Source organism: Artibeus jamaicensis, unplaced genomic scaffold (genome assembly GCF_021234435.1).
Source record: "Artibeus jamaicensis isolate MK-2021 breed Jamaican fruit bat unplaced genomic scaffold, CSHL_Jam_final contig_387, whole genome shotgun sequence".
In the NCBI taxonomy this organism is placed as follows: Eukaryota; Metazoa; Chordata; class Mammalia; order Chiroptera; family Phyllostomidae; genus Artibeus; species Artibeus jamaicensis.
Genome location: NW_026521812.1, coordinates 20,366,649 through 20,385,300, shown reverse-complemented (window position 1 = coordinate 20,385,300; position 18,652 = coordinate 20,366,649). Strand labels below are relative to the sequence as shown.

Below are 18,652 nucleotides of genomic sequence, written 5' to 3'. Positions count from 1 at the left end.
TGTTGAAATTTCATAACAATCAAGCTTGGGATAATATTTAAACTCTATGGACTACCAGATACAACCAAGACCCTTAAATTCTTATTATATATTCAAATACATTTATCAGCATGGGGCTTGGTCTTCCTGTTTTTAATCATCTTAGGGAAGGATACCATGGCACATACAATTCTTTTCAACTCAGGGCTGGTTAATTATTACTTTTGATGAAGTGACAATAAAAATACAACTCATGAAGAACTTTCTATGCTCATTTGGATCTGACTGGGCAATTCACTCAATGAAAGCAAGATTATCTGAAAACAACATATTAAGATGTTTTAAAGATGTTTAAAATCTAATTCATTGGAAACAACAAAAATGAGCAAAAAGAGGAGAATGGTTTCCTATTAGATTGATTAAATAAATTATAGTGAATTGTTATAGTGAACTAGGATGTAGTGTTAAGGTCATATTATAAAGTAAATATTCGCACTGAAAAATATGGTATACTGATTGCCAAGTTAAAAAATAAGATATTAAACATTGAATGCAATTTGAAATCATCTGTGAATCTTCCAAATTCACTTTGGGAAAGGACTGTGAGTGAAATACTAATGTGTGATAATCGCTGACTGAGGGAGGGGATAACAGGTGACTCCTGTTTTGTCTTCTACGCTTTTGTTTTTTCTAGGTATAATAGGGTGCAACCAAAGGGGGGTGCAAAAAAGGGATTTGGAATGGGGTCTAGAATTCAGGGTGTCCAAGAAATATTAGAAAGACGTATAAGATGTTCTCACCCCTTCCCCTCCACAGGTGTAAGTTGGGGGAAGGGACACATGGAGTGGGGCCATTGAGAACTGTTTTGTACAGCAAAGGCTTTGCAGCTAACCTCTGGCATGGTCATTTAACATATCTATAACCTTTAACTGGCTACATAGATATCTTATATAGCTGTGGCCATACTCTGAGCCAGGAGGATAGAAGTGATTTCCACCCAAGAGTAACTGGGAGCAGGTCCCCTGACTTAAATAGCGCCTGCGTGAGAGCTTGGAGATGATTGGCTCCACGACATGGGGCCACGCCCACCCAGACTCATGATGGCAGCCCAGTAAACTTGAAATAATACAGGAATGCTGGCAAGTGTAGCCAGATGTAGGAGGAGTTGGAAATGGGGCTGCAAAGGAGGACTGGCTGGGGGATTTAAAACCCAGACACGGCAGCCATTTAAGGAGAGGGAACCATGCAGCTGTGGCAGTGCAGAGAGAGAGCCACGTGCTTCTAGACAGAGTGGGGAACCCCACAGCTGTGGGTAGAGAGAATCACCATGTGGCTTTAGCAGAGAATCGCCACTCAGCTTTGCCAGAGTGGCAGCCCTACCTTCTCTCTGCAGCTCTGGTGGAGGAAAGAACCATGTGGTTTTGACCAGAGTGCAGACCCCTGCAGCTCTGGTAGAAGAGGACCATGTGGCTTTGGGGTGCTCCCTTTGGCTCTGTGGCCTGGGAAGCAGGAGAGACTTTGCCTGAAAGAAGGGTGAAAGAACTCTTTGTCAGTAGGCCATGAGAAGGTGCCACTGGCTTTGGATTAATTAGAGATCCTGCCTGGATGGCGACACAGCTGACAGTGTCAGGAACCTGGATCCTGGACGTTTGCTTCTTTTCCTGAGTTATGGTACCCTGAATTAGGGGAGGGGGAGAAGGAAGCACTGTGGGCCTCTGTGGGTATCCAAAAGGACTTTGATATTTTGGTGAGGATGTTGGGTCACTACTTTAAGTCTGTATAGCTTTAAATAAACATTTCCTTTCCTTTTCACAAATCTCTGGCATTGAGAGAATCTTTACGATTGGGTGGCGGACAATCGAGCCCAGTGGGTGGTCCGGACGGTATTAGTATGCAGTCCTTGGTGGGGGGAGGGGCAGGGGGCTGTTGTTCTGTAACAGTTTTTGGTGACTCTGGATGGGCCAAATATTGCCCCACCCTGGACCTCTGTTCTGTAACATAAGTACTCTACACAAGGGGTGCGCATTGATGCAGATGTTATTTTAAAGAATCCGCCAAGACGGAAACATCTACAGTTCATATGGCATGAATTTCTGGAGCTCTCCAGAACACTCACAAAGTTAAGTACAGTTTCATAGCAGCCAAAACAACCAATAAAAACAGTGTCCTCCTGACAGTCATACTAGAGGCTCTTTTGTCCTTACTCCTGCTTGACCACTGGAGTACTAAAATTTGGCCCGCAGTATAGCAGTGCCCCCAGGAGGCACTGAAAGTGCTTAGTGCCCAAGCCCAGGAGACATTTACTTCCGTTAGCTTATTCTTGCATTGTCTGCAAAGGGACAGTACAGAACCCCTAGTGTGGCATCTGAGGTAGCAGGAAATTAACAAGAATTCTGTGCATGAGCAAAAAATTACATTTATCACTCTCATAAAGTCGCTTCCCTGCTTAGCAACTTTCTTCAGCTCTCCAGCTGGGCTTCCGAGCCTTCCACACCAGGGTCCACAGACCTCTTCCACCAGTTTCCCACTGCCCCAACACAATCTGCACCCCGGATGGAATGCATCTGCACATAAATGTGCACACACTTCCCACATTTCACCCATGTGCCAGGCCCCAGGACAGTCTTACCCACCAGAAGCCTTCCTCTCAATTCCCCAGGCCCACATTGGTCTCCCTGTCTCTCGATTCCTCGGCTTTCCCCTGGCATTGATCATGTGAGGGTGAGGCATTCATGTTATTTCAGTGTTTCCTGTGCATGGAAGGGTCTTGTCAGGGTTGTGCCAAGCTCTGCATCTCTCTGGTTCTCCCCACTGCCTTCTCTTAGCTCCTAGTACAGGGCTGCAATATATGTAGGTCTCAAGCCCAGGAGACAGACTTTCAAGGTGGGGTGAAATTGCTGGTGCTCTTCCCAACAACAGTGTTACGAGCCATCTATCCCTTTCAGTCTGTCTGTCTTCCTCCTTCCCTCCCTCTTTCTGCTTATCCCACCTGTAAGACAGAGAATATTTTACTTGTGCATTCTTCTCAGCCTATGTTGATATCGTTTCCTGTAACACTGTCAGCTCGCATTTAGCTTCACTAGCGAATGGCAAAAATCACTGACAGACAATCCACAAGGGTACCTGTTCATCTCGCTTCATGATTCCCAGGCACCCTGACCCTCTGTGCCTGTTCCCACTGAGGACTGTGCACCTTTCAATTCCTTCCTAGTTCTTCTCCTTGCTTTTCAAGACTTTGGGGGTTTACATCATCCATTCATTTCCTTATACAATCATTCAACAGGTGAGTGCCTTCTGCCTGATCAGCACTGTTACTTAAACTCTGAGTTGGAGGTCTCGTGTCCCTTACTAGATTGGAAACTCCTTGATGGGAAAGGTCATCTCCTACAATTATTCAAACATCACCAGAGAATCCTGTAGTGTGCTCATAAAGTGCTTGGAAAATACTGAACTGGTTGACTGAAATGAGAAAGAAAAATGAACACAGCAGAAGGCTGCAGTTTTCTTTCTATTACCCCTCCTTTGTGGTTTGACTAGGGATGATGTGAAGACAAGGGAAAACTCAGACTCTAGCAGAGTAAGAAGAGCCTTCATTTTTTTTCCTGAGCCTTTGCTCCAACCAAATGAGACAGTGATGTACTCGAAAGCACCCTTTACGCTGCAGAGTATTTTACAAATATGAGTTCCATCATCATCAGTGACTATGTGTGAAAAATCTGATTCCAAACAGTAATCAACCAAGTAGCCCCATTTTGCACACTCCCGCAACCAGCAGTGAAATACACCCTGAGAAGACAAGCTGACAGCCTGACAAAACCTAAATGGAAAATAAAATGAGCAAGAACAGCCATACACCCAAAAGGAGCAAACCCGCACTGCTTGAAGAAAGAAATACTCTAATTGCCTCCACACTCCTGCTCGCTTCCATCTGCTTGCATTTAAGGAGGCCCAACTACTGGGCTCCTGGCAGCTGCGGGGAAGAAAGGAAATGCTTCTCAAGTGCCTGAATGGCTGCAGCAGGCAGGGACAGAAGGTCCCCTAACAAAGCTGAACTGCAAACCGAACAACAGTTTTAATGTTTCTTATGCAAAACGGAGCAAACAATCTCTCCTGGTTTCTAGACCACATGAAATAATAACGGAAATCATTCTCGGGGAAGGCGGCAGCAGTGGCAGCAGCAGGCGTGGGCAGCAGTGCTACAGTGGTCTACTTGTCGGCAGAAGCAGCCAGCAGCCTCCCCCGGGCAGGGAGGCACAAGGGGCCCAGGCTGCAGTTAGGTTTCCTGTGGGAACTGGCTGGAAGCACAGGCACCCACACCCCCTAGTGTGGTGTAATGCAGTCTCCCTTGGGGCCCGCCCCTGGCTAAATGCCCAAGCAACAACCTTTGTTTTTAGAAATACCAACCTTTTGATCCTGGTCTCATTTTGATCATTTCTCCTGGGCCCTCCTCCCTACTTTAATCTCACCAATTCCACAGTCTCCAGCCTGCTCCCAGCCTCACCCTTTCCGGGCTGCCCCATGCTTAGGACCTTCCTGAGGAAGTGCCTGAAGGAGTAATCAGATAGTATAATTTTTTTTTTTTAATCACAACTTCTTGAATAACAGGCAGTCCATTTTTCAGATGATGAAACTGTGGTGCACAGATGCCAAGAGACAAGATGTGTTCACACCTCCAGCCTCAGGCAGGGATGTGAGCCCTCATTTCATACCTACAACATATCACACATACGACAGAAAGGGAAACCAAAGTCGGTGGCACTTGCTATGGGCCCAAGACTATGCTGGGTGACTTTGCATACTTTATCTGAATTCAAACCTTATAATAATTGTATGAGCTGGTCTCACAGAAATTAAGCAAATTTCCTCAAGTGTCACAGTCAGTAATGGTGAAGTTGGGATTCATGTCCAAAGCCTGCTCTTCTAGCCTATAATACCTGGACACTGGATGAAGGAAGCTGCCTCTTGAGTAATTAACTCAGGATACAGGTATCTCTTGAGGCTTTCCATTCTGCGCCAGGTACAGGGAAAGGAGAACAGCATAATGGTATGGACACCAGCGAGTGACACAGGCCCCAAGATTCAGAGTTTTAGAAATCAGTGATTGTTACTGGAAACTTCTTGATTTCCTGGTGTGGCCCTAGTTTTGCAGTTTGTGGGGACCCTGGAAGATTCTGGAGAAGTAGCTTTTGTATGCCTAAGCAGCTTCCTCCTCCACAGAAAGCTAAAGCTAGAAGGGTACAGCTATCCTTGGGCCAGGAGTACTTGGCCTCAAGCACTGAAGGGCAGGCTGGGTAATACCAATGGCAGCCAAGCTTGGGCTACTGGGACACACAGGGCTCTCTGCAAGAGTGGCAGAGGAGCCTGTTGGTTGCCCACCCAGGGTCTCCTTGTACCATCAGTAACAAAATGCGTGGAATCCCCTGGACAGGGTACGTTTGCCTCCAACCAGTACTCCCAACACAGCAGGCTGCTCAGCTGTTCCCGACCAGGCCAGCTCCACCTCAAAGCAGAGTCTGCATTAAGTGATTGGGTAGTGTGGGTGGTCTATGTTTATGATGCAGCGTTTAAAACAAGGGGAACGGACCAGTCAAAGAACATGCATGAACGACCCATGGACATGGACAGCGGTGTGGGGATAGACTGTGGAAGTGGGGCGTGGGCTGCGCAGAGGGAGGCAAAGGGGGAAAATTGGGACAACTAGAATAAACAAGAATAATTTAAAAAATGACTGTGCCCTTCCGCACAAAGAAATGTCTTGAACATGTAGGCTGCATGTATGCAAAATGTCCACTGGGTAAAAATGATGGAGGCCCTCCTAAGTGGCTGGAACTGGAAAAGAGAATTGTGCATTATCAAAACCAGTTCTGGTCTTTCATGAATAGCGAGAACGAGGAAGCTTCCTGAGCTCTCCACAGTTGAGGGGCCACCCTGGCAGAGGCTCTGCTTTTGCAACTGGTTTTCTGAGTTTTCTAAGACCGCACTGGTTAATGTTGATGTGGTACATCATGCAATTTCTATCCCTGGCTTGCTATTTTTAAGATTAAAATTCAACCAAGTCTCAAATCTATCTCTTTGGAGCAGATACCAATAGAATAGGTATCTGAAAGTAGCTTGTGTGTTTTGTCTACTGTTCAATGGTTAAGACAAAGTTTGCTTCTCCTGGGATTCCCCTCCCCCAACATTTTATGGTGAAAAACTTCAAAAAAAAGTTTTAATAATTTTACACTGAACATCAATATACTACTACTTAACTTCTAACATTAACATTATACCATATTTGCTTTATCACGTACCTATCCATCTATTCATATTGTAAGAAATTTTAACTACACATTTTTTTTATGGTAGTTACTTTTCTAAAAGTGCAGCTTCAGGGAAAAAGCACGGTGTTTAAACAACTCCGGGGTGAACCCCTCGCTGGGTGCTTATGAGCTGGGCACTGTGGGCAGGTATGTAATTTCTTGGCGCTTCAGTTCCCAAAGTCACAGAATGTGGGTGACAGTGCATGGGGTGCTGTGAGGATTAAACACAGGAAGGTGTGGGGAAGAACCTGGAAGGACAGGTGACCGATTTTTAGTTCACAAACTGCGCTCTCCCCGTCTCATCTATGAAACAAATTTGAATCAGTCAAAAAAGAATGCAGGCACAGATGGCACGAGATGGCAGGATGGCAGTAATTGTTGGAGCTGAGGGAGGGGTCCATGGGGGTCCATGATGCTGTACTGTCGACTGTCTGTAAATTTGAACTTCCGTAATAAAACAACGAACTGTTAAAAATATGAATTGGTCACTGGATTTGCCAAGGAAGAAAAAAGGGAACCCGGTGTTTAAAAAAGATGTCACTTTAAAAAAAAGGTGACAAGAAAGCTCTGAGGAAGTAAGAGGTGATGACAGTGAGGTTGCAGCGCAGGGTTAGGGAGGCCCCTCTGTGTACTCTCCCCGTGAGGTGGGCGGTGAAGTGGCAGCAAGGCCGGGACTTGTGTGGTTTGCAAATGTCCCCCACGTGGCAGGTTCACTACTGGGTGAGAACCTTTCTACTGGCAGGAAAGTGAGAAACCGCACTTTCCATCATGTTACTTATGAGAAGCAATGTGGACAATAAATGACATGCCAGGGTGAAGCATTACAGTTAGAGCTCGTTGACTCAAATCTTTAGCTTTAGGAAAAGTGATTATCCGAGAGGCCCAGGCTAATCAGGTCTGACCTAGGCCCAACTCAGCTTCTCTGTGCCTCGAGTTGTTAGCCTCTGAAATGGGGGGGCAGGACTAAATTCCTGCATCCAGAGTCAGAGCAGAGGCCTTGCCCTGCAGCCCTTCTCCATCACTCCAAATTCAAGAATTCTGCTAAAGACAATTAGAATTAACCTAATAGGTCTTCGTCCTCGGCCAGCACAGCGCCAACTGAGGCCCATCCCGGGAAGCACTGCCACTGGTCTGTGTCACTTCTGCTCGTTCCTCTCATGGGAACAAGCCTGTGGACTCTTCGGTGACTCACTAATACAGTGAAATACGCACAAAGAACGAGGAGTGCGAGATGGGCTAATCAGACAGATTTCATCCCCTTCTTACGACATCAGAGAACAACTCAGAAAGAGGAAAATCCTACAGATGATATTCAGAGGGAGATATATTCATTTTCTTCCAAAGCCTCAGATGACTATCTGCTATTGTGCCATGAACCTTCTAATTAATAAATCCCAGGTTTTATGATAATGTGCCAGTTAAGTACTACCTCCCTGAAACCTAACTTTCCTTCTCTTCAAAAATCAAACACTCATCAAATCAAATCTCAAGAACATTAATTTCTGTTTAAAACAGAAAGTTAAGAACAGACAGACAAGCCATGGACTCCATCTTGAAACAAAGCCTCGGCTGACTCAAAGTGGCCTGCGCCGGCAGCAGTGTGGCTGCTGAAATGTGGCGACCTGGCTGAGGAGCGTGACAATAGTACCTGTGAGCCACCAACAGCAAGGAGTTGGAACCGTTGACACGGTCAAGATTTCTGACAGGGCTGGGCCCACACCGCCTGAGGCCCAGTAGCACCTGCCCCTTCCAGGTGTGTGTGGCTGTTTCTCTGGCTGCACCCCCTTGACTTGCCTTGTTTATGGACCTACCCAGTCATGTAGGCATTTGTCTAAGGCAGGAACTGTACGGTGGGAGACAGAGCCAGGGCTGGGGATCAGACGGAACGTGGAAGAGCAGAAAAACCCTAGCTCTGAGCCTGACACTCTGGATCCATTTTAGCTCTACCACAGGAGCTGTGGGACCTTGGACAAGTATTTTGCTCACTGGTTTGAGTTGTTGTGTGGGAAGAAAGTGGAAAAAAATTTCTACAGGCAAGGATCCCATGTGGTACCTGGTGTGTAGTAAATGCTCTGTTAAAGTGACTCCTTCTTATCCCAAAGGCAAGAAAAAAAAATGTTTGGCATAATCTATTATGACAACAAAATTTAGCTGACCATGGAGATGTAACTAAAAAGTCATTGTTTAAAAAAATAAGAAGGCCTAGATCATTCACTGTACATAACTGAGGAAGAGATGCAAAAGGTAAAAAACATCAGACACTATTCCAACGTAATAATGATTGAGGCATGGGGGTCTGGCCATTTTTGGTCAAAAACTGCTGAACACTCAGCATGGTGTGGGCGAGTACACTCAGAAATCACCCATTATGAAATGGGCGAACACACTGAAAGAGTCTTCAAAAAAATCCACTGAAGCCAAACACAGCCTCTCACAACATGCCAGCTAGTACACCAATACGGATGGATTCCTAGAACATTCACCTAGTGGGGGAAGCCTGTACCGCAAGGGGCCTCGCCCTCCAGAAGATAATTCTGATTTTGCTGGGGTCCTCCCTAGTAGATGGTGGGATAAATTAACATTATCCATTTCCTGATGTTACTTAATATCAAGTGTACAATGCTGCCCATGAAGTATATTCTTGTCAAAAGACATTAGACCTGCATCTAACAACAAGCTTTCTGATAAAACAATTTTCAGGAAGCACAGAGCAAGTTGACATCATGAAGAGACAGACAGTCCCAGAATGTAGAACATTCTATACCACAACCAGCTGGGAACAATGAAGAAAGTCTGAATAAGGACTCGATAGTATATTATAAAATTACTGTTAAATTTCTTAGGTATGATAAAATTATTATTATGTAAAAGAATCTCATTCTCAGGAGATATGTAATAAAATATTTAGAGTTAAAGTGTCAAGATGTTTGCAACTTTCAAATGGTGCTGCAAAAATTTATACAATTGTAATATGTAGTATATGCATAACATTAGAAGAAGACATAAACAAAGCAAATGTGGCAAATTAAAACTGTTGGTGAATCCAGGAAAAGGACATATAGGTGTTGGATTTACCATTCTCCCAACTAGCAGGTTTGAAATTTTTCAAAATAAAAACTTGGGTAAGAAACTGGGAGAAAAATTTAAAAAAAAAAAAAGAAAAGAAAAGAAAGAAGAATAAACAGCCAGATCCAATAGTATCACACTTCCCCTTTTTGTTATCACCTCAACATTTATATTTATATTCAGGTCAGCTTCACTGTATGCCTTTTCATTCCATACATTTTTATTTTTACCACTTTAAAAAATTTCACGTGTGCTCATTCAAACTGAGGTAGGCTCTGTCTTGGCTTCTTTGCTGCCTGACATCAAAACCGAACTTTAAACAAAGCTCCAACAGTAGGCGTAGAAGTCGACCAGGTAGGTATGAGGCCAAAGATATCATATCAAAACCTCCTGAAACTGACACCTAATTCACTCTCTGAATTGTTTTTAAGCCAGTGAGACTGGATCAAAGGCTGTGGGTGGGCATTCTCTCAGGCTTTGATCTTCTCCAAGGACGGCACTCTCTCTCCACCTGCACTGGGTGCTGACAGAGGAATGACAGGTACAGGGTGCTGGGCAGCGGCCACTGAGGTTTTAGAGGCTCTTTCCACATGCAGTGTGCTCAGTCTGAGTTCTGGTGCAGAGAGCAGTCCAGCATAACCCACACAACAGCCATTCCGAGTTCAACTGCAATGCCTCAGAGCTCCTGACGAAGTGGAAATGAATTCTGGGATGCCTTTAACACGGAGAGGGCCATAAAGGGCCTGGATTCAGAGAAAACAGCTATGAATCTGGCTCTCCTGCATGTCAAGCGCTACTGCACATCAGCTGCACAACCTCAGAACAGTGTTTCTCAGTAGAAGCACAAAATTCACTGTGTCCTGTGCTGGGGACAACTCTCACTGGGCAGGACTGACCCAGCACTGCAACATTAACCATCTCCGCCCACTTCCCATCTCACTACATGCCAACCCCACCTCCAGTCTTTGAGAGAATAAACGCCCCACACTCTCAAACACCCCCTGCCTTAGATATAGGCTACGTTCTCTGAGCCTAAGATTTTATCTGGGAATAATACCTGTTCCACCACTCAAGAAGTGGTTTGGGAGGAGTGAATATGCCACATCTCCTTATAAACTTAAACTCGCTATGCAAGTGATATCATAATACACATTCACATAGGCAGCCTGCCGGTCAGAGGCAGGGGTGGTCCAACCACCTGCAACCCAGGCAGGATCTTTTCCAGTGTCAGCTGTCCAGTCATGTGCTACCACAAACAGCCACTTATTCTGAAAACACTTCCCCTCTGTAAGTGGGAAATTTTGGTTTATAAGTGTTGCTGCAGATAAGAGCCACACTGCAGTGTGAATTTTAGAGTGAAAGCTGATGGGCAGATAAATGGGCTATTGGAGCTGACAAGTAGAATGGCAGTCTCAAAGTAGCTTCCAAGAATGTGGGTTAGGATGGTACCAAAACTAGCCTGGAATGGACAAGGAATTACTTCAGGGATCAAGAGAACCAGGTGACAGAATACTCTCTCATGCACACCACAGCAGGGAGCAGCACACAGAGGTCTGACTTAAAAAATGATGGACTCATCTGCAACTGACATTTTCCAGCAATGCTCATAGAAGGGAGACTTAGAGGCTGGGCAGGACTGTTGCATACAACCTCATCTGCAACTGGACAAAGCTGAGAGTGAAGGCTGGAGCAGTGAGTGGCACACGTTAGTGTGCGTAAAAGCCTTAAGCATGAAGACACACACCTGCAGCAGGAATCCAGCTTCTGTCTGTCTAGAGAAGGCCCAGGGACCTGCACTTCTCAACGAGCTCTCTGGGTGATTCAGAGGCAGAGGGGCTGCAGACTGCCTCTGGGCAAACACCAACACCTCCCCAGGGCTTCTCAACTTCCCTTCATGGAACATTCTGGCTCTCATTTTGTTGCCTTCATGAGCTCAGAATTTAGGCAAAAGTGCTTCTGTGTCCTTAGGTCTGGTTGGGCTTTTGGGTTACGAAATGGCTTGTTCTTATTTATGTGTGTTCCTCTGCACTCTAACTGCCCCCAGCGTCCCCCTTCCCTGCACACAGTGTAAATGAGAAGCTAATTTTGTTCTGCTGATCTAATTTCTCCTTTAGCATTCACTTTTAAATGAGGACTAGGATGTGCTGACTGGGCAGAAAGTCTGACCCTCTTTAAGGCCATGGACTCAGGAATCCGCAGGGAAATGAGGGAGGCCCCCAGAAGCAGAGCAGGTCAAGGGTACTAGTCTTGAAGAACAAAAGTGAAAGCAGATACCCATTCTAGGTTATAGCCTTTCTGAAAGAACATGGAACTGACCCATGGGAGTTGCCCAGGGATTGCAAAAGGGGTTCTGGAATCAAACAGCTGTAAATATGTGTTTTTCTACAGATACACTCAAATATTTAGTGTCAACAAAGTATTTTTATAGTCACGTTTGACTCTGCTTACTATTCAGCTTTGGTACATTCTCCAAATTCTATTCACCTTAAAAACAGCAGACTGATAACATTTAAGTCCCTAAATCTCTGGGCTTGGCCATCTTGAAATGAGATCTTTTATTCTTTTCCAGCTTTCCACAGTGCATTTTCATACCACTCTCGAAAGAAGAAAGATTATCAGGAAAAGAAAAATGAAGGGAAGTAAAGTTGAAAGGATATTGCCCCAAAGCTTTTGGTAGGAAAACATTTAGGTCTGCAAGCATACACCACACCCTTTCTGGGAAGATATTACTGGTCTTGAAGCTAGGTTAGTGGATTCCAAAATATATCTCACAAACAGCACAGTTATCCTCTCAAAATAGGCCCTATAATTAAAGTCTTTTCAAGTGGATTGTCCTATGTCACAACTTCACATATGTTGCTTTAGTCCCCCTGCTTCAGCACACGTAGCCATACTGGGCTACGAAGGCTCTGAACGACTTGTGGTGTCACTAGGAAATTGATGCAAACATACAGCCATGTGCACCAAAATACCCAACCTCAATCATCTGTAATGAGATCTCTCTCCTCCCTAAGCACATTTTTATCGTGCTAGAATCGCTATCCTTGGTTCAGAAGGAAGGATTAGCCCAGATTGAAATGCCATTTTATCTCAGGGGTCACCTAAAGACAAACACATGTGAAGAAGCTAGAGTTAAAATTTAAAATGCAAGATCATCTCTCCTGTGTGAATACTGGGATCATGTGTGACCCTTGCTTTTTGCTTTAGTTGCCAGTTGTCAGCATGAGCCTTCAGACACCTATCTGTCTGAATTTCATTTAGATCTTTTTTTTTTTTTTTTTGCCTGGAGTCAGAGTTAATGTAGGAGATGGCTTCTTTGGAGCCCTTTTAGACCTATGATTCTTTGAACAAACTTTTTAATGTTTTCTAGTTATATACGTATAGCTAAATGTAAAAATATTTAAAATTTTAAACCTTCAAAATAATGAGTAATTTAGACATGAAATTTTTAAAATTACTTCTATATGAGGTTTCTCAGCCTCAAAATTAGATCTTGGGTTGGATCTCTCTGTCTGTGCGTTCAGCGCTGTCCTGTACATTGTAGGACTTTTAGCAGCATCCCTGGCCCCTACCCACTGGCAGCCAGTGTGCACACTGCCCAAGTTGTGACCATTAGAAATGTCTTCCGATATTCCCCTATGTCTTCTGGGGGGACCAAATTGCCTTGGACTGAAAACCACTGCTCTCACTATATTTGTGTATTTATGTATTTCCCCTCGCATGGCCAGGAAAAATATACGTCCAGATTTTCAAGGCATGCGCAAGTTTTAGTTTTAAGAATTTCAAACTTCCTATGACTCATAATGAAGAATCAGGATCTGTGACACCCTACTACCCAAGAGATTTATAAACAGCACTACTGCTGTCTCAAAATAAGGGTGGCGTGACCTCATTTCAGTCAAGACATTTAAAAGGATGACTCTGCAACCTGATCTCCTGGATGCTATCCTCCCTACTTTGGGGAGCTCCATTCTTAGAAGACTACTCTTAAGAAATCCTTCACAATCTATTACCAGGCACTCAGGACTGGTTATGAAGGAAGAAGATTTGGGTTGGTGTCTATGAACATCATACACAGAATCGATGGCCCACTGTACTCCTCCAGGGCCAGACCATTCCAGAGGCAGCATTTTAAAGCTGTGCCAATTGTGAAAAAGGACGTGATAAAGCAGACACTTCCTCAAGGACAGCTGCAGGGTGGGGGGAGACAAGAAAATAACACTGGAAGACAAAGAGCCAACGAAAGGACAATGGTAGGTCCAGTCCAGAGAAGAAAAGGTGAATGAGGAAGGAGATCATCTAAAATATCTGGTGAGCTGGTGTGTGGGAAAGTGAATGGACTTGTCTCATTTGCTTAGAAAGTGACTGAGAGCAGTAGGTAGCTCAATAAATAGTTATCACAGGCCTTCCAGGTGCCAGGCACTGAGACGACAGGGAGGAAGAAGACCAGTCTCTGTCCTTCGGAGTTCACACTATCGTTCCACGTAAGGACTAGATTGCTTCCCCTCCCCACCCTTCCACTTTCTTTTGAACAATTTGAGCCAAATGCCCAGTTATTTGTCTAACTGCTTGTATTTTTTCTTTTATTTAAGGTTTAATTAACGTACAGCAAAATTTACCCTTTTTATCGTATAGTTCTGTGACTTTTCACAAATGTGTACAGTTGTATAAAGACCACCACAGTCAAGATCTGGAACAATTTCCTCACCCCCTAAAATTTTCCCGTGCCCCCACTTGTTTTCTTAATTGGAACAAGTGGCTTGGGGCATAGTAGGCTCATCTCTGAGAAAATGTGAATTTCCCTCTACGGGGATACTGTGGAAGAGACTTGTTTAGCTAGTGGAAGATTGGGCCAGACAAACCCTGAGGTCGGGTCCATACCTCTGATTCCATGAAACTAGGGGGTCGTCATATGAACACCTGATATTATAAATATTGGCCCATCTACAGTGATAAGTTTCATTTTCCCCAACCACAGGAAAAGGCTCCATTCCAAAGGCAAATTCTTTTAGTCAAAGCTCAAAAAAATCAGTCCAATAATGGGATCTCTGAGAGAGCTACATAATAAACATAGACTCCTCCCCACCCCCCCAAAAAGACACGCTTGGAAATGAAAGCCTGAACTTGGTAACTGAGGTCCAAACCAAGGGTACCATCTACTCCCAACCCTTCTTTCTTTTGTTGTTATTTTGGTTTAAAAATAATATTAACTCCAAAACTGAACAAAGCTCCAACAATGTGACTGCAATTGGCTCTACAGGGGGCAGGAAGGGAAGTTAAATGAGCTGAGTTTGCCTAAGAATGAGCGGACAGGGTTAGAGAAGACAAACGCCTTGGACCCACAGCTTGTCATGGAGTGGGTGCTGGAGGAGGGACTGTGGTGACCAAGTCAAGTCCCCTGTGACAGCAAATGGGGCACAACCAGCCAATCCCCAGCAGCCCCTCTGCTGGGAGATATGAGCACCTTTTAGTGGCTTGACCTCAGTGGCAAATGTCCAGTGTCCAAACAAGCCTGTTCTGTTACCAATAATACCTGCTTTACTGAGTATCTACTATGCTGAAGCACTACCTTGTTCATTTTACTCTCACAATCACCTTATGAAGTAGGTAACATTGTAAGTCTCACTTCACAGACGAGGAAACCGAGGCTCTGAGAAGTTATGCAACAACCAGTAAGTGTAGAACTTAAATTTGAACCCAGGTCTCCCAAACCCAAAGACTCTCCTTTTTACTATTCCTAGCAATATTCCTAGCAATATTCCTGACTTCTGGGTGCTTGCTGAACTAAGTGACCTAGGCCACTGTTATGCTGTCTTGTAAGCTGGCTCGCAGGCATGCTGGATTCTTAAGTCCCTTTACTTTCCCATTCCCCAAGCTGCTAACTGCCTGTTTCTCTCTCATTTCAATGCAGAGGCCATGAAGATCTCTCTGCTTTAGACTTTGCATTTTATTTCCCTCTTTTGGTCTGCAAGTTTATTACTCATATTCTATGGTTGACTTAGAACATAAGCTAAACTGTCAAGAGCATTCTTTACCCTGCAACCAGCAGCTTTCCTAAATCTAGACTTCTTAAGTCTTAGAAAACCCCATCCTGCTTAATAACATCAGCAATAACAAGAAAAAAGTCATACTGTCAGCAAACACCAATCAAATGTCGCATTTAATTATAAAATTGTACTCTGTCTAAGTTTGGTGCAGATTCAAAGATGCACAGAACAAGACCATGGCTTCCCTTTGTGAACGCCACTTTACAAGAAAGGTGTTAGAGAACAGAACAACGCCACTTACCAAAATTTCCCCCAACTACGCAAACTTTATACACACCACATGTCTTCTAATACAGCTGCTGGAGTGGTCCTGGAAAACAATACCACAAGGACAGATGCATCAGTAAAGAAGTCATTTTCTGTGTATATACATACATATTGTGTTTCCCCTCTGGATACCATACATCTTCCCTGTTTTGGGCACCTGTCAATATACCAAAGTCTTACCACCAGATTCCTCTTTGTTTTTCACACGAAGATGAAACCAGCTCATAAATTAACTCAATGCTCGCTAATAATAAATAAATACAAATCTGGACAACAAAATAAGCCAGAAACTGTACTTATAAATACTTAATTTGAATTTTTAGCCCTTTATAATAACTGAAGACAGGAGAACAATGCAAAAATATCTAAAGTTGAACTCATAATATTTTCCCCCCAAACCATTCCTCAGTAACACATCCCCTTCTCTTCTGCTGGCTGTGAAACCCTGATCTTTTTTTTTCCTAGACTTTATTTTTATCTGAAAAATAGGGATCATCATACTGACCTCAGAGGGTTGTTATGAGGATTACATGATCTAAACTTAATGACATTAAATGACAGAGAACGGCTTAAAACAGCATCTGGCACAAAGTAAGCACTCAGTGAAGGCAAAGAGTGAGTTTCACTCTCCTAGTCACTCAGGCCTGAGACCTACATGGCCTTGCTCACCTTCACTGTAAACCCTGGCCCAAGCCTGCCCTTCCAGTCCTGCAGGCGCGCTGAAACTCACGGCCTTCTCTCCATTTGCACCATTACTCTCTCTGGCTGGCATCGGTCCTGGCAGAAACTGGTCTCTGGCCTCCTGTTTCTTCCCTTCCAATCCCACTCTCCTGGTTCTGCAAAGCATCCTTCTTGAACACAACTTAAAGCCTCAGTGGAAACCCCTTCCACTACTTCCTACTACCTACAAATCTATCTGTGAGGTAATTTTAGCCTGGGGTTCCAGCTCACCTTAGCTTTGTCTCCACATCATCCCACCAAATGCTGTGGCACTCAGTCACCTGTCCTGTCTGAGCCATATCTTCTGTCCCCTAACTGTTGGTAGGAGGCCCAGCTATTCTCTAAGGCAGGGGCCCTTTACCTAATTTTGTGCCATAACAATCTAGAGATATTCTGTTTCTCAGAATAATGTGTTTAAATGCTTGAAGTTAACACATGAAGTGAAAAAGTATACTGATATATAGATATCGAAATATATAACAAAATTATGTACTTCTTTCAAAATTTAAATACGTTTCAGTAAAAGTCTAATAATGACTAATTTTGAAGTAGTGTTGAGCATAAATGATATTTCGAGATATCTTTGACTACAATGTAATATTAAAATCCCATAATTTCTATTGGCAATGAATGGTTAATGTTACTTCCACAATAGAAGGAGATGTTAGATTTCAGCTAAGAGCTAATGAAAAGAAAGAGAGAATTTTTCCCCATCCAAGTTCATGACCCCCTGAGTTACATCCATGGATCCCAAGTCAAGTATCCCCACTTTAAGATCTAGCTTAATGTTCAACCTCTTGAGCCCTTTCTATCTTGGTTTTTCTAATTTGGGATTGCCTTACCCCTCTTTATTTTATTTTTTAAAATTTTATATTAGTTGACATAGATACTTTATTTTTTTAAGATTTATTTGTTTTAGAGAGGAGAAGACAGAAAGAGAGGGACAGAAACATCAACGTGTGGTTGCCTCTAATGCACCCCCTACTGGGGACCTGGCCTATAACCCAGGCATGTACCCTGACTGGGAATCGAACCAGTGACCCTTTGGCTCGTAGGCTGGCACTCAATCCATTGAGCCACACCAGTCAGGAAAGACATAGACACTTTAGATGTACTTATTATTTCCTGTTTTTCAAGTTGTATGTCTTTAAGTTGTAAGGGAAGGCCATATTTTTTTCCCATTTTTAAAATTCCTCCCATGGCTAATAATGTCTTGCCTCACAGCAGGCACAGTAGGAAGGCATTTGGTCAGCACTATTTGAATTAATCAGTAAATAACAGTGCGATCTTGCTTATCCTACACAGGCTTGGCTAATATTAACATTGCCTTACTTCTCTTTGGCAGCTTAGCAGGTCTTAAATATATGGAAGGGGCACCTAAACATTCCACACTTAGAGTATAAGTACTGAAATTAGGCAACAAAATACTCTCTCCCTTTACTTTTTCTCTTTACAGAGTAAATGCATAGTCAATGCTGCTAACTGACAGATCTCTGCGGAACAGACCAGTTCTTCTATCACTTCATGGATGGAAGGAGTGCCTGTCTGAGAATCTCTTAACCTTTCAGGACCTTTGCGCAGACAAAGAACAGCTGGTGATTTCCTAAGCACAGGTAACTGTGTGACTCATGTGGGCAAGGCCAGTTAAGAGTTACCATGGCTTCCTATTGTTCTCACATACGTGAGCCTGTAGTTCTAGGGCAGGTGGTCCCAGAAGATGAAGCAGTGAAATTTCATCTCGTCTCCTGAGTGATGTTTTCTTTGCACATAAGGTCGGAGATGGAAACCCCACCTAAGTGACTGTATCAGGAAGGTCTACTAAACACCTGGCTGCATAGTTCACTCTGAACTCCACTGAGTCTGTAATGGATCAGCCTCACGATGGACATCAGTCCTTCAGTCTTAGCAGTCTTTTTCCTGAAAAGCTGCAGCTCAGGACTCCTGTGTATCTTTTCCAAGAAAAACAAAAATATAACAGACCAGTTCTTCCTTTTCAAATGAAGAGAACACAATGATATTCTCCACTGAAACCATTCATAAGGGCATTGCGACCATTTGTTTTGGCATAAATTCACCATTGACAACATTTTTCAAGCCCTACATCGTGTCGAGTGACTCTTATGATAATTGGGGTGTACTCCCCCATCCTAGTAACCAAGACTGATGAGATACTCAGAGAACAAAGGCTGGACTTGGCATAGTCTCTTCATTCTTAAGGACATTTAAAGCTATTTCATTGGAATTTATTCCCTTTGAGACACTAGATATATG

General features: G+C 43.7%; 1 protein-coding gene across 8 annotated transcripts in view; it reads right to left on the bottom strand.

Moving 5' to 3' along the window:
* FYN (FYN proto-oncogene, Src family tyrosine kinase) overlaps positions 1–18,652 on the bottom strand; it is a 203,087-nt gene that overhangs the window by 98,785 nt on the left and 85,650 nt on the right. For 7 of the 8 annotated variants that reach the window (XM_053664772.1, XM_053664775.1, XM_053664770.1 and 4 more), the window contains one exon: positions 15,636–15,704. The gene's annotated coding sequence lies outside the window, so the exon portion shown is untranslated. Of the gene's footprint in view, positions 1–4,383; positions 4,450–15,635; positions 15,705–18,652 lie in introns of those variants that run through there. The other variant, XM_053664774.1, reaches the window with a different exon arrangement.